This window comes from Liolophura sinensis, chromosome 13 (assembly GCF_032854445.1).
Source record: "Liolophura sinensis isolate JHLJ2023 chromosome 13, CUHK_Ljap_v2, whole genome shotgun sequence".
NCBI classification, from domain to species: domain Eukaryota; kingdom Metazoa; phylum Mollusca; class Polyplacophora; order Chitonida; family Chitonidae; genus Liolophura; species Liolophura sinensis.
The window spans coordinates 6,130,154-6,149,972 of record NC_088307.1 but is presented as its reverse complement, the minus strand read 5'-3'; the positions used below and the strand labels follow the sequence as shown (position 1 = coordinate 6,149,972).

At 37.5% G+C, this 19,819-nt stretch overlaps 1 protein-coding gene across 1 annotated transcript in view; it reads left to right on the top strand.

Moving 5' to 3' along the window:
• LOC135480492 (G-protein-signaling modulator 2-like) overlaps positions 1–19,819 on the top strand; it is a 53,752-nt gene that overhangs the window by 908 nt on the left and 33,025 nt on the right. The gene's annotated exons all lie outside the window — the stretch shown is intronic.

Here is a 19,819-nt window from a genome sequence, read left to right as displayed (position 1 = left end):
GACCAGTGAAAGTGACCAGGTTACAACATTGTGGCAAGGTGGGTTATAATGTCTGGGATTTTTGACATGGCATTGCATAACATTGAGGCAGCACTTGGTGTCATTGCTATGAATATACTGTACCACCATTGGGCTGCACAATGAGATATTTTTTTTTTATGACCCAAAAAATGTTTGAAAGTCGCATGTAATGAAAGACAGATTCCACCGTTTTCATCAATTAAGAGTGACAATAACAGTTACATGTAGGTCGGTGTGGCTGGTATGTCTCACATGGGAATGTTTGCTAGTACATGTAAGTTGTCAAGGGTTGGCGGTTTACAAAGTAACCCTGGTTTCCTGTAATCATAATTTAAACTGACCACAACCAAAATACATGTATGAAGTGAAAAAGATTTCCCCTCGGCTCAGTTGTATACCTGAGGTATTCTTGAGCATGACTTAAAACACCAATCAAATAAATAAATAAATGAAAGTGAAAAAGTACAGTGTTAATCAATAATAAAGTGCCCAGATCAAACCACCAGCCTTTGCCTAATACATGTACCTGACAAACCTTCTAACAAATTCCCATTTGAAAAGCAAGAGCCAGAGCGGAACACCCAACTTTTTTTGTCATAGGCCTGATGGTCACAGCAAGCCAGCCCTTAACCATCTAAGATCTTAGGCAATGAATAAACTATCATATGTACTATAATACGTTTGTTAAACATATGTGTTAGTCAGTTGAGGTGTTGACTATATCACTTTAAAATTAAACAAAATATTCGGCTTTGTGAGAATGGATTTCATTTATTTAAAATTGATAAGCCTAAAAAAATATAATGTTACCTGGAACCTACCAAATTTTGAAAACGACTGGGAGTCAAAACTAGAATGGGGATAAGGAGAACTGACCATAACAAATGTCAAGTTTTGTGTGCTTTTTCTGGTTGTTTCAGTAGTAGTTTCTGCTATAATACAACTCTATATATCTTTTTTTGTTTTGTCTTAGTTTTAAAAGGAGCAGATAACTCAGTTCTGGTACACGTACAGATCAGTAATCATTCAGAAGTTCGGACTACTTTACTGAAAAATAACTTAATGCATTGTGTGGGCTGGGTATTTTTGTTGGACATTAAAAGGCCTGTATTAGTACTACCCAGGGGCTTTGTATTACTAAAACAATTTATAGAAAAACTTCATTATTAATATATATTATACAGGTTTATGAGGCCCAAAACCACTTATCAGATGCATTACATATACCCTGGAGTGTGATTGACTAGTCATTTAGTTATTAAAGAAGACCATAAATCATTTGTCTGGAGATTAACATTAACCAGATTATTAGTACATGCACATGCCCATCACAGACAGGTAATGCCATATCCATTCCCAATAACGCCGAAGGACAGTCACGTTCGTATTTATGTACATGTAGCTGTGCGTTATATGATCTGACTTATTGTCAATATCTATTAGTATGGTTTTGTGGCTTGCTTATTAATTGTGATAATGTCAGAGTGCAGGAGAATAGATACATGTAGAGTAGAATGAGTCATAGACATATCTACATGTACATTCAGACGAGTACATAAGTTGTAACATGTATGCTCATTGTTGTATATGTATATCATCTGACTCACAGGTGACAAAACAGTTTTATAAATTTGTTCCTTGCACCTGTTTGAGATTACATTCAGTCCAGAGTGTTTTGTACATGTAAATACATCTAGGTCAATTTTATTACTGATGAAGATGGGCATTGAATATGGTGAAGAGCTTAATTTATGTTGCTTTAACAATTATAAAAAGGTACATTGTGTAAATGTGATGTGCAGGCCACATACATGTACCCGTACGTGCAGTGGGTTCATTGGATTAGAAGGCAGTTGCCAGCTATGCACAGCCTGCTACGTCTGTAGAAAATGGACCAGGTAGCCGCTTTCTTTAACTGATGCTCGTGTTTGACTTCATTTAATTCTTCTTCGTTATGTCATGTAGCTGGCTACTTTTCCAGGATAGCTGTCTGGTCTAAAAGATAATGATAGCCCAGACACGTATCTTGTGGTAAAGCAATCTTGGCTGTAAGCTATTGCACAGCCAACAACTGACTTTGCCAATGACTATAAAAATAGGTTTAAACTGTTTGCACAAAGGCATTGTAAGGTGATTGTAATTGTGATCGTCAGCCAGTTATGAATAAATTATTCGTAAAGATGACATATATATATGTGTTGACAATGTACCTGTCAGAATTAATCCTAACTTACCTTATAGGAGAAGAAAATTTAAATATCAATCAAATACCATTGGAAAGAGTATGCATTTCCTCGCAGGTGCATGCCATCAAAAAATTCTAATATGTACCTCAAGTTGATAAATTATAAATAAAGCCAGCGCCAAAATCTGCTGTGCCATTTTGCCTAAGAACTAGTCTTGAAGTCTTTTGTGTTAGGAGGAGAATTGCCATCGGAAACCGCCAAAGTGCAGTTCGTAGATTTCGGGTTGAGGACAGTTCGTTTTCCGCTTTACGATCCGGAAACCGGAATGTTGGACATAGGTTCCAAGTTTACACGAACAAGCCGGCAGTTTTAACAACTCTCATTGGCTGAGAGGCAACGCACACCCTGCGCTAATTACAGGGTGTTAAAGATGGAGGACGCGATGGGCTCGGCGATTTATGCCAGCTTTGCCGTTTTCAAGCTGTACGTGTATGCCGAGGAAAAATCGTAAATTTTGCAGCAGACACCACCAGATAGAAAAAACGGCTCTTTTCAGCCTATATTTTCATGTTTTTAAGTTTTCTTCTCCTTTAAATATTCGAAGAAGTTCTGCATTATCATTAGAAGCTAGCAACAACAACATTTGGAGAAAGAGTATTGTAATATTTGTTCAAAACAATTACATGTATGTGTAAAAGTAAAAATGACACCATACAAATCAGCAGACCACCTAGAGGGTAAATATCTATATTACATGGTATTTTTCTTCAGTTGTAAATATTTACAACAGATTGCAAGTGATTCTAATTTTTTTATTTTATTTTTACAATGGTGATAGCTTAGTATTCCTGTATGCAGCAGGATTTTGATTGTTAGCCATTCACGGTCTCAGGGGGCAAATGTGGAAACTGAATTTAGTGTTCATTTGAAAGAAATTAATTAATAGTACAAATTATGGTCAAATGTACCTGTGTCTTTTAAAACTTGTGGGGTGTGAAAAAAGGCAAGCGATGAGGTATTATAAAGGGAATCAAGGCACAGTTAGCTCATAAATATTAGGTTCATTAAAAGCCTGTTCAATTTCTCTTTTTTATGTTATGTTAATGGAAAGGTATAGTTTTCCGTGTCGATCCTCTGTGTGCACACACTTCTCATGTGTCTGCTTATGTAATTACTGGAAAAGCATCAAATATGAAAGAAGGTGCGCAGTTTATAGACTCCTGTAGCTGTGCAGGTTGACACGACATCATTAATTCAGACCAAAGTGGCAGTGTTAGCAGCACTTTTCTGATCTGTAGATAGTCAACTTCATTACCTCACTGAATATTCATTGCTTACCTTGGGCTGCAGAACATTGAAATGCTAGGTTTATTTCTTTTTGGTAAATTGTAAATCATTGTTAGATAAGAATAAACCCTACAAACCATGTCATGGAGTTTGGGGCATTGATAAGGAGTTATGAAATTTGTCAGATAAATAGCCCTCTCTTTTAAAGATAAAGCATTAGATGAAACACTGCCCAAAATAAATGATTTTGATTTATTTCTTTGATTAGTGCTTTACACTTTACAGTGCTGTATTCAAGAATATTTCACTTGTAAGACTATGGCTAACATTATGGAGGGCGGAAACCTGGCAAAGCCAGGAGGAAACCCGCGAACATCAGCAGGTTGCTGACAGACCTTCCCATGTATGGCCGTAGAGGAAGCCAACATAAGCTGGACTTGAACTCACATCGACCGCATTGGTGAGGGGCTCCTAGGTCAGTGTGTCGAGCTGGCCGGCTAACCACCTTGGCACCCTGGATGCCCCCTAAAATACACAATTGCATGCATCTAACAGTGTGTAAGGTATTTGAATTCATCCGACGACAAGTGAAATAAGCAGGAAGAATTCCCTGTCTAAGTTAACATTTAAACCTTCAGTTTTCTCAATTCCTCCGGCTATCAGGTTTACCCTGAATCCTCCACAAATTCAACCCCAGAAGTAATGCATGTTTTGGTATATTAGTTACATGTAAGTGTTCTCTGAACTGGACAGGTTATTTTAGAACTTTTGTGAAGCTCATGCTGAACAATACATTTTATTCTTCAAAATTTTATGTTTTGAAACTGGATTTATAGTTATACTTTACTGGTCAAATTAATTGAGGATTTGGGGTAATCCCAGCTCATTTACCTTTGTATGTTTTAATATGCTCCAGTCTAATGGTTGAATAATAGAATTTGTACATGTACATGTATGTATGTATGTAGCTGTCCCCTGTAACCATGGTAACAAGAACCCAGGTGTCTGTATTATGGGATGCTATGAACAGCAACTGAAATGTCTTTGGGAGGTCAGTATCATTAGGGCTATGATACATTGTATTTCTTCAGAGTGCATATATGTATACATGTACATGTATGTAAGAATTGAATGTTCCATGTTTGATAATTACATGTTAGTGCAGGCTTGTAATGTCCAGCAGCTGTGGTACAGGCCAAGGTGTTTATGTGTAATGTCCAGCAACTGTGATACAGGCCTTGATGTTCATGTATAGCGTTCAGTACATGTGTATACCCTAATCCTTCTAAAATGTGGGACAGATATTAGCAGTGTTGAAAGTGGAATATTACATTTCTTTACCAGCCATTTGGAAAAGTAAAGATACGAGTATGTTGTTCATTAGATGGTCTAACCATGTGAGAAAAAAGAAACTCAATATTCCTGTTAGAATTACATATATATTGGCCAAACTGAGTAGACCAGGTGTCCCAAAATTTAGAAGAAATAGGGTATGTTTCAGTTTATGACATGTATGCATCATATACAGGCTTTATATGCCTGGCTTACTCAGTACGATTTCCCATACCATCTACCTTAAATGACCTAAAATTTCGCCCTCAAAAGGGCATCTTTAGAGGCAAATAAATGTCACCAAGTACTGCAGTTGGTGCTGAAACTTACAATTTTCCAGCAGAATATCATCTCATGTTCCAAGCAAACCACAAAACACCTTTTTAAAATCAATAGAACTCTCAGAATCAGGAAAAATGGGCAAGTTAGTCATGGACAAAATTTATGGTCATTTAGGATATGTTTGTGGAGTTTGGTGAAAAGGAAAATTGTCAAAGGAAATTGACAAATGCTGGATCCATAGATGCATGTAACATTCAAGTCAAAATGTGTGTATAGGAGTTCCTAAACAGGACATCCAATTTTGCATGTTTACAGAATAATCCAAACATCAGTCCAAAAGGTGAAAATGGCTGCAGCTTTATGGCAGAGTATTTGTCATTTTTATATACATGTATTTATTACATTTTCTCCAGTCGTAAAAACCTGTCCTGTATTCCGCTATTTGCCAGCAAAGTTAAGTATTGCTCAGTGTCACATGAAATACCACCGCAATCAATTATGCAAGTCCTCTAGGGACTGATTTTTTGATAACTTAGTGAAATGTAGGAAATGTACTTCGTGTATATGTATCTACAGAGAAGTGAAAGAAGATGGAGATTTGTAGATACAGATTACAGTCTTCTTTCAAAGGGCTGGCTCAGTGATCTAAGGTGTTCTCGCTGAAAAAAAACAAATACCCCATGTCCACTGATGGTGAAATTTAAAAGATAGGTACATGAAAAGCTATTATAAAACAAAGTGTATGGTTTTAGGAAATATGGAGAAAGATATACCAAAAAAATGAGACATTTTTTTAATTTTTAAAGGGATATTTTATGCTTCTTAATAATCCTCTATTTTATGCATATTTTCTGTCAGTGTTTGGAAATGATGTCATCGATGAACAAACTGGGAAAGAAGAACCATCTTTGCACCCCTAGTTCAGGCTTCACCCCCCCAAAAAGTTGCTTTGACAACTATCACCGTTGATGTCACCACAGCAGCCTACTTCATTTCCATCTGACTGTTGGGGGCCTTACAAAAACTGTAGTTTAAATCCATTTTTACTCTCCAAGAAGAAAGTTTGTAGTTTTGTAGTTTAATATGTAAAGCCACAAAATATGCTATGTATTAAGAAGTGAAAACCAAGCTTTTATGTATCCTTCAAGTCCTGCACCTAATGGCTCAGGCGTAGCTTCTTTACATGTAGGTCGTCAAATAGATTTTGTCCCTGATTGGGCAATGTTGTGATTTTCACCATATTAGCTTTTGGTTTCCTCCACTCATCCATCTTGAGTTGATAACAGATTTAGTCAAATATTCATGAGCACTAGGGTTGGATATGGAAGAGAAAGGGAAGCCCAATCAGATATTACCTAAATGGAATTATCCGCCTTGAATGATAAGTTCTGTCCAGTGTGGACAAACAGGTTTGAGGTTTTAGCAGATTTAATGTAATTTTTCAACTTGCTTTGTGATGTGTCCTTGTATTTTATATATATATATAATATATACAATTTACTCGCGATTTTTTGGCGTAAGCTGTATTTTGAGAAAAAATATTTTCCTGTCTAGGATAGCGAGACTAAAGCCTCTATAGCGTTTCAACCCTGCTGTAATGACATTTCATGTGCAAAATGTATAAATTGGACCCCCTAAACATAATCTTTTATTTTTTTTGCACAAGTTTGAGAAATTAAGCACACAGTGTAGGTGAACCGTATAAACACAGTCGATAATGCAGTTTTAATGTAAGATTTGCCAGACTTGCATGGTTGGTCTACATTTCATGGCCTTAGGCCCGTTCTCAGTTCGAGCCAAGAAAAAGGTTACATTTATATTAATATCAATCATGAGTCATTGTTACATGCACATTTATCTTGATAATAAGAACCTAGGCATGAGTATTGATCGAGAAGATAACTCTGAAAGAAAGACAGCTTCTGTTGTGTCTGTGTACAGTGAGAAGGTAGAGATATCTATAAACCAGAGGTAGCTGGGATTGAGGCAAGACTGGATTATGTCATGTCACTGGGGTTTCACGCAGCACTCAAGAATTTTTCTTTATGGGCGGAGGAAACTGGAGGGCCAGAATTAAACTGCCAACCTTCGCCAAGTACATGACAAACCTCTTGGCTTCATTGCAAACCAGTGAGAGCTGAATTGAAACGTAATGGTGAAGGGCCTGACTGTTGCAGCTACATTTACCATTGTATTAAGCATCTGAGCCTACGAGGCTCCGCCTGCAGTTATTCAGTGATGATTGCAGCAGACTTCATAATGGACGGTTCTCACAGAACGAATGGTAGTACCAAGTTGTAGCGTAGAACTGAGTTGAACAGTCAAAACACCTGATTTGCTTTAATTTTTATCGCGTTCAACGAGCTGTGAGCTAGTCGAAAGAAATGAGGAAAGCTCTATTTTCATGTCGCAAGTCAGGTACATTGGCCAATCAGTTCACTTCAAATTGTTCCACTACAAGTTCAATATCCCCATTTGTGTCATCATTCAAAGCCTGTCTACGGTCATTGTCGAAAAAGCAGACGATACAGGTGCTTGTAACGTGAAAATCAGACTGGATTGAGCACTCATTGAAACGGAGTACATTATTACTTACTGTCTCGCTGTAGATCTGTTGTAATTATCTGCCCTTTGCGCATGCACTTGTTTATTCAAGCATATTCTGAAGACATTCTTCTTGGTGGACCTGATTATATTAAACTTTTTGTGTGAAGCTTTAAAAATGGCCAATCCATCCAATGTAGTTTTGTCTCCAAAATCAAATTAAGAATGTGCATAAATTGTACTGTTGCATAAGTTGCTCTGTGATTCGCAAAACGGTTGAGGAATTAGGGTACTGTGGAATATACATCATGTAAATTAGGGTAAAAGGGAACTTATGACAAATGTGCCTATGTCAATGCTAGACCTTAGCAATATAGTTGAATAAGAAAAACGTGATGTCTGAGATAAACCACATGCGACCATTTTGCATGTGATTTTAGTCACTACAAATCGCATCATGAGAGAGAGCTTCAAACTACATGTATGTATACATGTACCAAGTTTAAATGTTTAAGTTTAATTTAAAAATGTGCCTCCGTGTTTCAAATCCAATTGTTTCTGGCTGTTTCTTGTCCCAAAATAGCATGTACTTAAAGGGAATTTATGACATGTGCCATTCACAGAGGCACACAGTTAATATGACTGACAGACAGAAAAATAGTTTATTTAATGATGACTGAACCAATTATCGCTAAGACTTTATTGATCTATAAAATCTAAATTTAGACAAAGTCTATAGTTGAACAGTATTTGGGAGGGCAAAAAAACAGATCCAGATAGAGCAAGAGTAATACCAGATCAAGAGTCAATCATACTTAGACATTTTAGTGGTCGGCTTCTTACCCCATTGTCTCAAATGATAGCAACATTAATGAAATTGGTCTGGCAGCGCAATAAGTTTACCTCGAAACTGATATCTCGGGCCAGTACAGACATGTGTCTACTGGAGCAGACCATGCCTTGTAATGTGAAAAGGTACGTGGATTTACAGGCATTCTTCATTCATGATGTTTCTGTGATATTCCTCCCTTCAATGATATTCCTCTCTCCAATGACATAAATATGACTTTTACAGGAAGAATTGCTGACACATTTCATCTTTCACACAAATTATATGATTTTCAGTTTTAGTTTAGTTTTATTTCAAATGACGACCTTGAAAAAAGAGTCATTCTGCCCGTAAAACAAGTACTTAAATTTGTGTGGCCTAAAAAAGAAAGAAAGAGGGCTTTCCAAGTAACTTTTTGCAGTAAATAAGAAAGCTTTTAGGGATCTTTGGTACATTTTGGTATGTTTGCTCAGGCACATCCTTAATGAGCTAGGGAATAATCCAGATTTTAGCTTTCATTCACTGTCTGAATTGACCCAAAGCCTATTCAGCGGTAATAAATACTTGCAAGGTTGACAGGTCAGTCTGGCTCTGTGAGAAAAACCTCAGAGATTTCAAGAATTCCAGAAAGCACACTGTGAGACATGGGGTTCTTGGAAAAACAAGATCCTGAGGATGTTTTGATGTGGAATTTACCAATATTTGATCAGTTTGATAAAGGCTCTAAAAATGGTATCTCAGTTTTAATAATAGTTCAGTGGCAGGGCTGAAGACGCAGACGCACTGTACAGAGTCTGAGTTGGCTATTCAGCAGTGGAAATGTACCAAAAGACAAACTACCTTCTCGATGTGAATAAATTGATGTATAGATGATTTGAATAATGACCAGAAGTGCGAGTCGTAAACCCAGTGTGACTTGAACATGTAACATTTAGCTAAATGGATCAAGAAAGAATTGTAACGGACTATTTTGACGTGCCTGAGGGATAATGTCCTGTTTAACACATTATGTTAATATAGATGAGAAGGACTTTCTGCAAACCACAAACTCCCGTACACAAGTTCACGTACATATATACATGTGCAACGCTGCAAACTGTAGTTGTTAGAAACATGCTTTAATCTTAAGAAATAGATATTTTATAACAATTTAAGCTGCCAATATCGTGACTGAAGCTTGCCTGTAAGGTCTGTACTATAGAATTCAGTTGACTACTGCTCTGAATAATCATGGTTAAGATTTAGCTCAAACTGGTTGACTGCTTATATGATACATGTATGTCAGCGCTTTTTTAATATCTAGGCCTGTGTGTTACTGTAATTCTTCAACCTTTTCGCACGTTTGCAAGGTTTTTGTTGAATCTCAAGCACATACTAAAGGCATTATTTTGTGTTGACTGATAAAATTATACTTTTTGTGAAGCTCAGAAACTGGTCAATCCAACCAAAAATTAAAAATTAAAGTAAAAAAATTTAAAATGTGCATAAATTGCACTGGATGTTGATCTTTCGGTTGAGGAATTTAGGGTTTTGCTCTATGAAAGGTGGGTGTTACACCTAGCTGATATAGCATTTTTGTCAGTGTGATTTAATGTCACACTGAACATGTATTACAGATTTTATGTATTGTGACCATAACATGTGGTACTAATCCACCAGGTACATGTACTTATATTACGTTACAATCCTGATAATAGCACAACCTGTTCCATACCAGCGAGTCATAACAGCAGCAGGAGTGTCCCTCATGCATTCAAAGTATGCTCTGTATATTCTGAAGCTATGTGTATTGTATGTTGACTTTCTTCTGAGAACATGCAGGAGATGAATGAGACTTTGTAGGCTTATGCTACCTGTCAATATGGATTACTCTAAATCGTCAACATTTTTGACCTGTAAAGCACTTTTTTCACTGGAATTTACACGTAGGCCTACAGTTATTATGACAATGACACAAAATTGATTTGTTTGTGTAAGTGGAGATATCAGCTTCATAAAACTGTCCAGATTATTTCTCTGCACACCAAAGTTTTCTCAGAATGTTTCAAAATACTGGTGGGAGTGGTGATTGAAAAGATGGAAGAAGATTGGATAATTTAGACCCACAGTATGTGAAGGACACAGTCAACTCTGCAAGCTAGAGTACAATGTATGATAAATAACCTAAAGTGTGGAAGTTTGTTGTTTTGCCAGATTCTGAGAGTTTATTGACCTTAGAAAGGTGTTTTGAGGTTTGTTTGGAAGGTAGGATTACATCCTACTGGAAAAAACAGTTCTAAGAAAAAGGTTCAGCTCCAGAAGTAATAGCCTGTCATTTTATGGCATTTCTGTGCCTCAAAAATGCAGCTTTTGGGGTGAAATTTTTGTGTGGACTCTATACTATAATACATGTATGTAACAACTGACATTCAGGTGTCTGTCACACAGTAGACTTGTATCCCATACACATGGTCATGTATATCTTGTGTAGGAATACATGTATGTAAATTCAGAGACCTGAGCTAAAGACCAAACTCTAGTGCTTGCAATTAGAATATAGCAGGCGAATCTCAGGGAAGGAGGCAGAGTCTCGTCGTGGCCATCAGATGGGCAAAAATGTGAATAATCAGATGATTTCGTTCTCTTAAAGAACCAAATGTTTGTATTACTAAAGTTTAAAAAAATGAAAAGACATCAGGATTATATTATTTCAATGAATCAAGTGTTTGACTAGCTATTATGCCCTTAAGCTAGGTGTCAGTAATATTACATTGTACAACGTGCACAGAACTAGCTTAAAATGGCAGAGAATGCATTGCCAAGCTTACTCAAAATCTGTCGCCTCCAGAATCCCGCCTGTTCTGGTGCGTTTCAACTGACTGCGCTTGGCGAAACTATTTCCAAAAAATCAAGTAAGTATTCTTGGATCAAACAGTGAATCTTCAAATCACCACCACCAACAAACTACATGGACTACACACCAGTAGGCACTCAGCCAGTCTGGGCGGGTCGTGAAGTAATTAATTATAAAGATATGTCACTGAAGATGCCAGTAAGTCTCTCTCGCACACGATTCTGTAGTCCCGCTGGGGGTTACAGGGATTTTTCCTCCCCTCATTTGCCTCAGCTAATTCCTTGATGAAGACCAGTGAAAGTAGGAATTTCACACAGTATTGATTGCAGTGTGTCTCTCCACATGTACACACGTGTTTGTGGGTGCATGGAAAGTGTCGATATTTCTTATTCAAGTACCTTCATTCCATCGAGGAAATCACATCTCTTGGGAAGGCCTGATATGCAAATGAGTGTTAATGGTCGGTTTGCCACGGTCGGGTGTTGTAGACTGTACACGTAACTTGTACCATGGATTATGTCATCATTAGGAATTTAGACTGGATTCATTTCCACAAATAGATGTGCAAAATAGATCTGACCACGTCTCAGCCACCAAGTGCATCTGCACCCTAGTTCTACAACTTTTTTTCTTTCTATTATTGCAGGACAATTTCAAATGCAGATTTAATAGGCTTCTTTTACCATTTAAATCCAAAGATAAAATGAAATAAATTGGGTTGGTAAATTTTTAAGGCTTCTTAAAAAAATAATTGTATTTAGATTGAACTCTCGGAGTGTCCTTTATTATAAACACCATGTAAAATTGTTGAATTATAGGACAGCGGCACTTTGCCGATAATGTTATGTTTCTGTTACATTTATTTTCTTCCAAAAAATGCTCATTGTTGAGAGTAACAATCATTTACTTCATCATTTTTGGAAACAAGCTCTTGCACAAATTAAGCCAGATGAAAAGAGGCAACTGACCAGATTGACACATTGGTCAGTTAGAGCAATTAGCAGTCATTACAAGTGGTCATCTGTCACGAGAAACATCTGTGACTGGACACAAGCCCTTCAGACGAGGGATCCCTGCAGGCTCACCCCTCTCCCTTCCCACTCCCCCCCCCCCCCCCCCACCAATTCCTCCACACACACATATTAATAAACAGGCACTTTACCTCACAGGTGGCTTTTGTACTGTTTGCTGTACATAATAGCTTATCTCCAAGACGAAGAAAAATTCAAAATTAGGGTAATTGTCACCTGAAGGACTACATAATTTTTAGGACAGATATTAGTAATTCTGTTAGGGAGGAATTAAATCCCCATTTTTTATTTGAAAAGTAGATACGAATATGTTCATTGGATCGACTAACCATGTAAAAAAAAAAAAACAACTAAATATTCCTGCTACAGTTACATCTATACTGGCTAAAAATAGCAGACGAGGTGTCAAAAAATTATAAAACATTACAGTATCAGTAGTTTGAACCACAAGTATATGCAGACCCACATGTATTTTGTGAATATTTTTGAAATTTGCATGTAGAGATCTGAATTCTGTGGTAGGCGTTGCAGGTCATGTTTTTGACTCGGATATGGCAACAGTGTCTCGGAAATGGTGATGCCATCACCATTAATTCATAGCCTTGACAGCACATTAAACATCTGTGACATGCAAGTTTATTGACACGTAAAAAATCACAAATTTTATCCAGTCTCTTTTTTTTTTGGTTCACTTCGCATTAATATTGTAGCACTGAAAAATATAGAATTTTTATCAAATTATGAATATTAAAGGGTTAACTTTGCTTGTCATGCCAGGAGATGACAAGCAAAGTGAGTGAGTGAGTGAGTGCTTGGGGTTTAGCGGCGTACGTAACAGTTTTTCAGTCATATGATGAAGACAGCAAATCGAGGTATCTAGACAGTTATTTAACTCCACCGGTATTATTTCATGACCTTTATTCGTGTTTAAAATTTGTGGTCGCCGGTTCAAATGCAGCTGTGGGTACTTAGTCTTGCATCTTTGTATTTAAGTCGGTCTTCCAGCAATTTGCGGATAGTCGTGGGTTTCGCCCGGGCTCTGCCCGCTTTCGTCCCACTATAATGCTGGCCGCAGACGTATAAGTGAAATATTCTTGAGTACGGCGTAAAACACCAATCAAACAAGTAAATAATTACATGTAAGTCTGGATGTGTGGTTTGAAGTCTGTAGGCCAAGAGAAGTGGTTTATGGCTATAAAGCTGACTGTACTTTATAGATCCCTGACTTGTTAATCCTTTCTCAACAAGCAAGACACATCAATGAACCACTGACCGATGAGAAGGTTTGTCCACTTGGCACCAGAGACGTTTGCAGAGCCAATCAGCTGTTGGGAAGCATTCGCCTAACTGACTCTGACAATAGAACATCAGTTGATTACATTTGGCTCAGATCGCTGGGATTGTTAGTATGGGAATCAGCCGGCTTTATCTTGTGTCGGGGCTGTGCTATCTGGGTTGAATTTAGCAGTTCACTCGATACTGGTTGCCGGGTAACATGTTGAACTTTTGTATTGAGTTGGGATTGTTTCATCAACCTCTATGATATCCTGTGTTTGTTCCGTACATTTATGAAAGGTATTTTCTTTTACATTTACTTCCTTCTTCATCATATTGTGTGAGAATTGTACTCTACATATTATGTGTATTCATTTTCTATGGTTTATTATTCTGTACGACAACTAACTACGTGCATGTATAGGTAGGAAACACATAAAATCCTTTGTTATGTGCATGCCAAACAAAAAACTGACATTCCAAAAATTGGATTAAAAATTTGCTGTCTGGTCAATCATCACCATTGCATGTGCCTGTACTTGCAAGCGTACAGGATGGTTTTCTCATGGAACAGGCTTTTTGGTTTTCATATATTTTTTTATTGAGGGACAGGTTTTCTTTTTGTCTACAATTTTTTTCTCAGAGAAATGTTACTGATTTCAAAATTTAAGCCACATAAAGGTACTAAATTTGACCTAAAATTCCCCATATTGCCTGAATCTGAGAGTTAATTCATGGATTTTAGTACACATGTAAATGTAATATGTTATAACCTACACTGTACATTGTATATGTGTCTGGAGGGGAAAAAAATGTGTTTTTTTTCAGGTGATTTTTGGATGAAATAAAGTACATGTAGTTTCTATTGTTTTCCATCCTGTTGTCTGGCTCATCACTGAAGGGATATCCGTTCATGAGATACGTGTACATTGTAGGATATCCGTTCATGAGATACATGTACATTGTAGGATATCCGTTCATGAGATACATGTACATGTACGTTGTACAAACCGATTGGATGAATGACGTTTATAAAGATAGATTCACGTACATGTACACATGTACACTAAATATGTACGTGTACCCCATGGTATCCCCCTGCTATCTCCATGGCCTGAACACCAGCTGAATAAAACCGCCGAGGAAGCTAAAGCTTGTGTGCAGGGCACCTGTCATCCTGTTAGCCAATGCATCCATGTCTCACAGACAGACAAATTGAGACACCTTGTAGCGGGCTCTCCAGCCAGCTTGGCTGATTGTCAGTATCATGCGATCATTGGATTGTAAATGGTCATTATCAATTTCATTCTTGGTACATTGGGTGCTGCTGCCAAAATTTACCCTGTGTCTTACACTGAGCATGTAAATCAAAAGCTTGCATGTATCAGAGGGAATTTCTGTATTGTTCTTTGATCTCGCTGTGACAAGCAGCTCTATAAGTGTAAATCAGCATGTTGGTCAGCCGCCGAACTTTTGACATCCCATTTATAACATTCTACAACATCATTTAACTTGAGGGCAGGGACATTAATTTATAAACATGATTGATACTATGAAAACGTTGGAGAGCCTGGAATTTGAAAGTAACTTTTACAGGCCTTGAAAAGCCAGGAAAATCAGGGCGTTTCAAGGTTCAGCCGGAAAAAGCCTTGAAATAAAATCTACCGTGCCAGCGTGAACCACTGTTTTCCCAACATCTGTGAAGTTGCTTATTTCATTGCTGTGTATGTCCAATTCAATTTTCGATTCAAAGTTCCATTTTTTTCTTTACTTCAAGCTTGTGTTTTAGTGTTGGAGATCAGTATATTCCCAGCCGCCGGGAAAATGTGAATTTTGAGCTTAGTAAAGCCCTGAAAAACCTGGAAATTTGATATCCGTTAAGTATATGGACCCTGTTATCTATAGGGACTTGAGTGTAAGAAGATATTAAATTTTCATGGGATGACAGTTGCAGATTTTCATATACATGTACGCTGTATGTTTATATTTTGCAATTTACGTTAATTGAAATTGTTTTATGTATGACTCCATTTGCTTCCCCCTGAGTGACTGCGGTATCATGGAAAACCAAAAAGGAAGCATTATTAATGGCCAAACAAAGGAATTGAATTGAATGTATTGTTAATCTACGTCTTCTTAAAATAAGGAATAATTTCCAGAGCTTTGAAGAAATTCATTATGTATCTTGCATTCACCATCTAAAATGCATCAGTCTTGGAGTTGTTGTTGTTTTTTTTATTTTTTCAATTAATTTCAAGTACATCTTTATTCTTATCAAAATGACTGCAGAGGGTTGTTTGAAATGACTTTTATGAAAGTCCAAATAAAGCAAAAAAAAAACAAAAATCCTCAAAACAGTCAAAGGGAAATTTTCCATCTTCAGAAAGCAGCTTTCTCGCCGTCATTTTGAGCCCATATAAATACTTCCATGTCAGATAAAACAGACTGTTGATTTATATATCAGGCTTCAGGTCCTTTTATAGACTGTCCATGTATATCATGAATGTAACACAAAGATAACCGAATGGCTTCTGCCGGCCGAGCTTTTCCGGTTGACATTTGATTAATTTTTGTGGGAAAGGCTTGTAGCATTATTGATGCTAGAGTACATAAGTATGTCTAGGTTGGAGATTGCATGTACATGACTGAAGGTATTTTTACAACAACCAAAAAAAAAATCATTTTGTTATTCTGAATATGTCTGCCCCTCTACCCAAATTTAAATAAGGTTCTTTGAACAAGCTGAACAAGCAAATTATTCATATTCCAGTAAAGTCATGGCTTTATAATAGCGAAGAGGATGGCAGCTATAGGACTGTCAAAAATGTGTTCTTGGCCATCTTTAAAAATATGTTTGTTTCATATAACCCTGCCCACCCACCAAAAAAGGGCCCTGCTCTTGCGTTCTTATACATACACTGTATGTAAGTGGAGCCTTTATCATTAGAAAAATATAAAATTTTATTGAAAATTAAAAAAAAAAAAAAAACTACAGTCACGGTAACTCTCTTCGCTGCATTGGTCAAGGACAGTTACTTCACTCCACCATTAGGCTTACTTGTAAGCATTTTTTTTATGAAGGCTTTTGTCTGCTAGTATAATGGGCGTTCTGTGATCAAGATGGCACTAATGGCCTGTCATATTGTGATGACATAGCTAAGGTACTTGCACAGGAGTAGACAATGCTTACAGGGATATCTAGTGCTTTATTGTATGAAAGCCTGAGTACACAAGCGTGTTCTGTAAAGCACATATTGAATGTTATGATGGTAAATTTTTGTCTAATAGCTTAATGATCTTTAATAGCTTTATGCAGCAACTTTTATCAGATCTCCTGTACATTATGGTGGATTTTACCCCTCAGTAAATTAAGGGTTTCCACTAATGCCCCCACTTGGCAGATTTTGTTCATTGGATCAGTGTTTAACATGTACCGTACTCAGGAATATGTCACTGCTGGTTACCGGACGCTGACTGTTAAAAGTGCAGGCTTGCAGCCAATATTAGGCCATTGACCAAGGAGATGGCATGTGTCAGTCCAGCTGTTGCTGTTTCTAGGCTGCAGATTTGAAGTCAGGAGGTTTGTCAGGCATTAAACAAAGGATGGTGGATGACTCCAATTTCCCCCCACCCCCATCCCCACCACAAAAACCTACTGCCATCATATAATGGGAAAATTGTGTACGGCGTTAAAGGGGCTATTCTAAGAGATTTTTGGCAAAAAATTGGTCATCGCTATTTCGGTCAAATTTTTGCTATAATTATTAGCTCGCCTATATGTACATAAAGATGTAGCTTATGTCATACCATCAGCATCCAGTAATAGGGAAAGCAATGTTAAGCAAAATGTTACGGGTGGTATCTTAAAAGTACTGCAGGTATTGAAGCCAGGGTTTGCACACATGTAAGGCACAATAGCACAAGGGGGATATTCCTTCATTGATTGGATGTGTACATATAAAGGACAGTATATTACTGAATTCCTGACTTAGTGTGTTATGTATTAGAAACAGTGTTCCAAAATGGTAGGGATGGTGTCTAAAAGAGTACTGTATGTATTGAGCACAGGGCTTGCTGACATGTAGAGCACAGTTCCACATGGGGGATATTCCATCATTGAGTGGGAGTGTGCATATTAAGTACCGTAAATTACTGAATTCCTGACTTAGTGTGTTATGTATTAGATTTATTTATTTATTTATTTATTTATTTGATTGGTGTTTTACGCCGTACTCAAGAATATTTCACTTATACGACGGCGGCCATTATTATGGTGGGTGGAAACCGGGCAGAGCCCGGGGGAAACCCACGACCATCCACAGGTTGCTAGCTGACCTTCTCACGTACGGCCGGAGAGGAAGCCAGCATCAGCTGGACTTGAACTCACAGCGACCGCATTGGTGAGAGACTCCTGGGTCATTACGCTGCGCTAGCGCTTTAACCGACTGAGCCACGGAGGCCCCAGTTATGTATTAGAATCTGTTCCAAAAAATGGTAGGGGTGGTGTCTCAAAAAGTACTGCATGTATTGAGCACAAGGTTTGCTGACATGTAGAGCACAGTAGCACATGGGGGATATGTTTAGCACAGCCCATATAACTACCTTTCACAAAAATATTAGCATAAGCTGGCTAGTTGTTTCAATTTATTTATTTGATTGGTGTTTTACGCCGTACTCAAGAATATTTCACTTATACGACGGCGGCCAGCATTATGGTGGGAGGAAACCGGGCAGAGCCCGGTGGAAACCCACGACCATCCGCAGGTTGCTGACAGACCTTCCCACATACGACGGGAGAGGTAGTTGTTTCAAGTGCGCATGATAGAGATTTCATGGCTGTGGGACAAACAAATTTAGGTGACATTGTTGAAGCATTATAGCCATCAACAGTTAATACACACAGTTCAGCAAAATGCATGTATTTTATTCCACACATTGTAACATCTAAGACTTAACATTGGGTTCGAGGACAGTTTCAAGTTTAAAATTTAGAAAAATACTTTGTAAGAAGTTAGATTGGGGTTGAAGTCTGGGCTGACACCGAAGACTGTAATGTTGTAGGCATGAATGATCATGTGTTCTCGTTTATCACACCTATGACACGTTATGTAAGTGCGTACTGAAGCACCACTCAGAACAGCTATCTGGCTTATTTCCTCTGCATACATCTATGTCACTGTTCAAAATAATCAGTGAAAATTCCATATATTTATAATAAAGCTCACATTCTAACTTTTTATAATTTTAGAGTAGCGTAAACAGAGTAGCCCAGGTCTGTATTGTTTTACAATTTTGACTAAAGACATCAATAGGGATTTTATCCCAAAAACTCCATCAAAACATTAGAGCACATGCTTTTTGGGAAGCCTGATGTCATATTGTTGAGTATTTATTATCAGATAGTGAAGGTGATCAGCATCATTTGGTTAGCACATTGGCCGTGTAACCCTATGAAGAGTCAAGAAATCTTTCAGAATTTACCACTACTGTTAAAGCCAATAATGCCATTACACTTACCATTTTATATACATGGTGTAAGTTTATGATATTAAAAAATCAAGTACATTAACCCAGGGTTCATATTCTACCTTGAAAATCCCGACTGGGAATTCAAGGCATTGAATCACCGTGACAAATGAGCAAAAAGTCTGGTGTCCTTGAAAGTGAAATTATTAACCACATGCTTCCAGAACATTGTGCCCGTCTAAATCGGAGTGGTCAGTCAAACTTGGGTGTCTCTGGTAAGATACTTGAGTGGCTGCAGGACTTTGGCGCATACATTCACCGTGTCACAAGCACCACGGCCATATGACCTAAACTAATGTTGCATACGGCAATAAACCCAAAGCATCCATTTACTGCTTAATATACTGGATATATATTCTTAATTTCCTTAAAAGAAAATTACCTTGAAAAATATATTGTAAACTGAGTACAAACCCAGTGAACTACATACATTACATATACATAAACAATAATTCAGCCTGAAAGTCTGTTATGTATAACATAAACACAGAATTCATTGTACCTGTCATTCCATTTCTGTGAGCAAATACATGTATGTATAGTTCTCAGACTTTTACTAATTCTTTCCAGAGCTTTACCTGATACCTGTGCACTTTAATATCATTATGAATGATGTTTGCCTCGTCAGTGATCAAAGGTGTCAATATCATTGGCATTTGTTTGGCTCCATCAT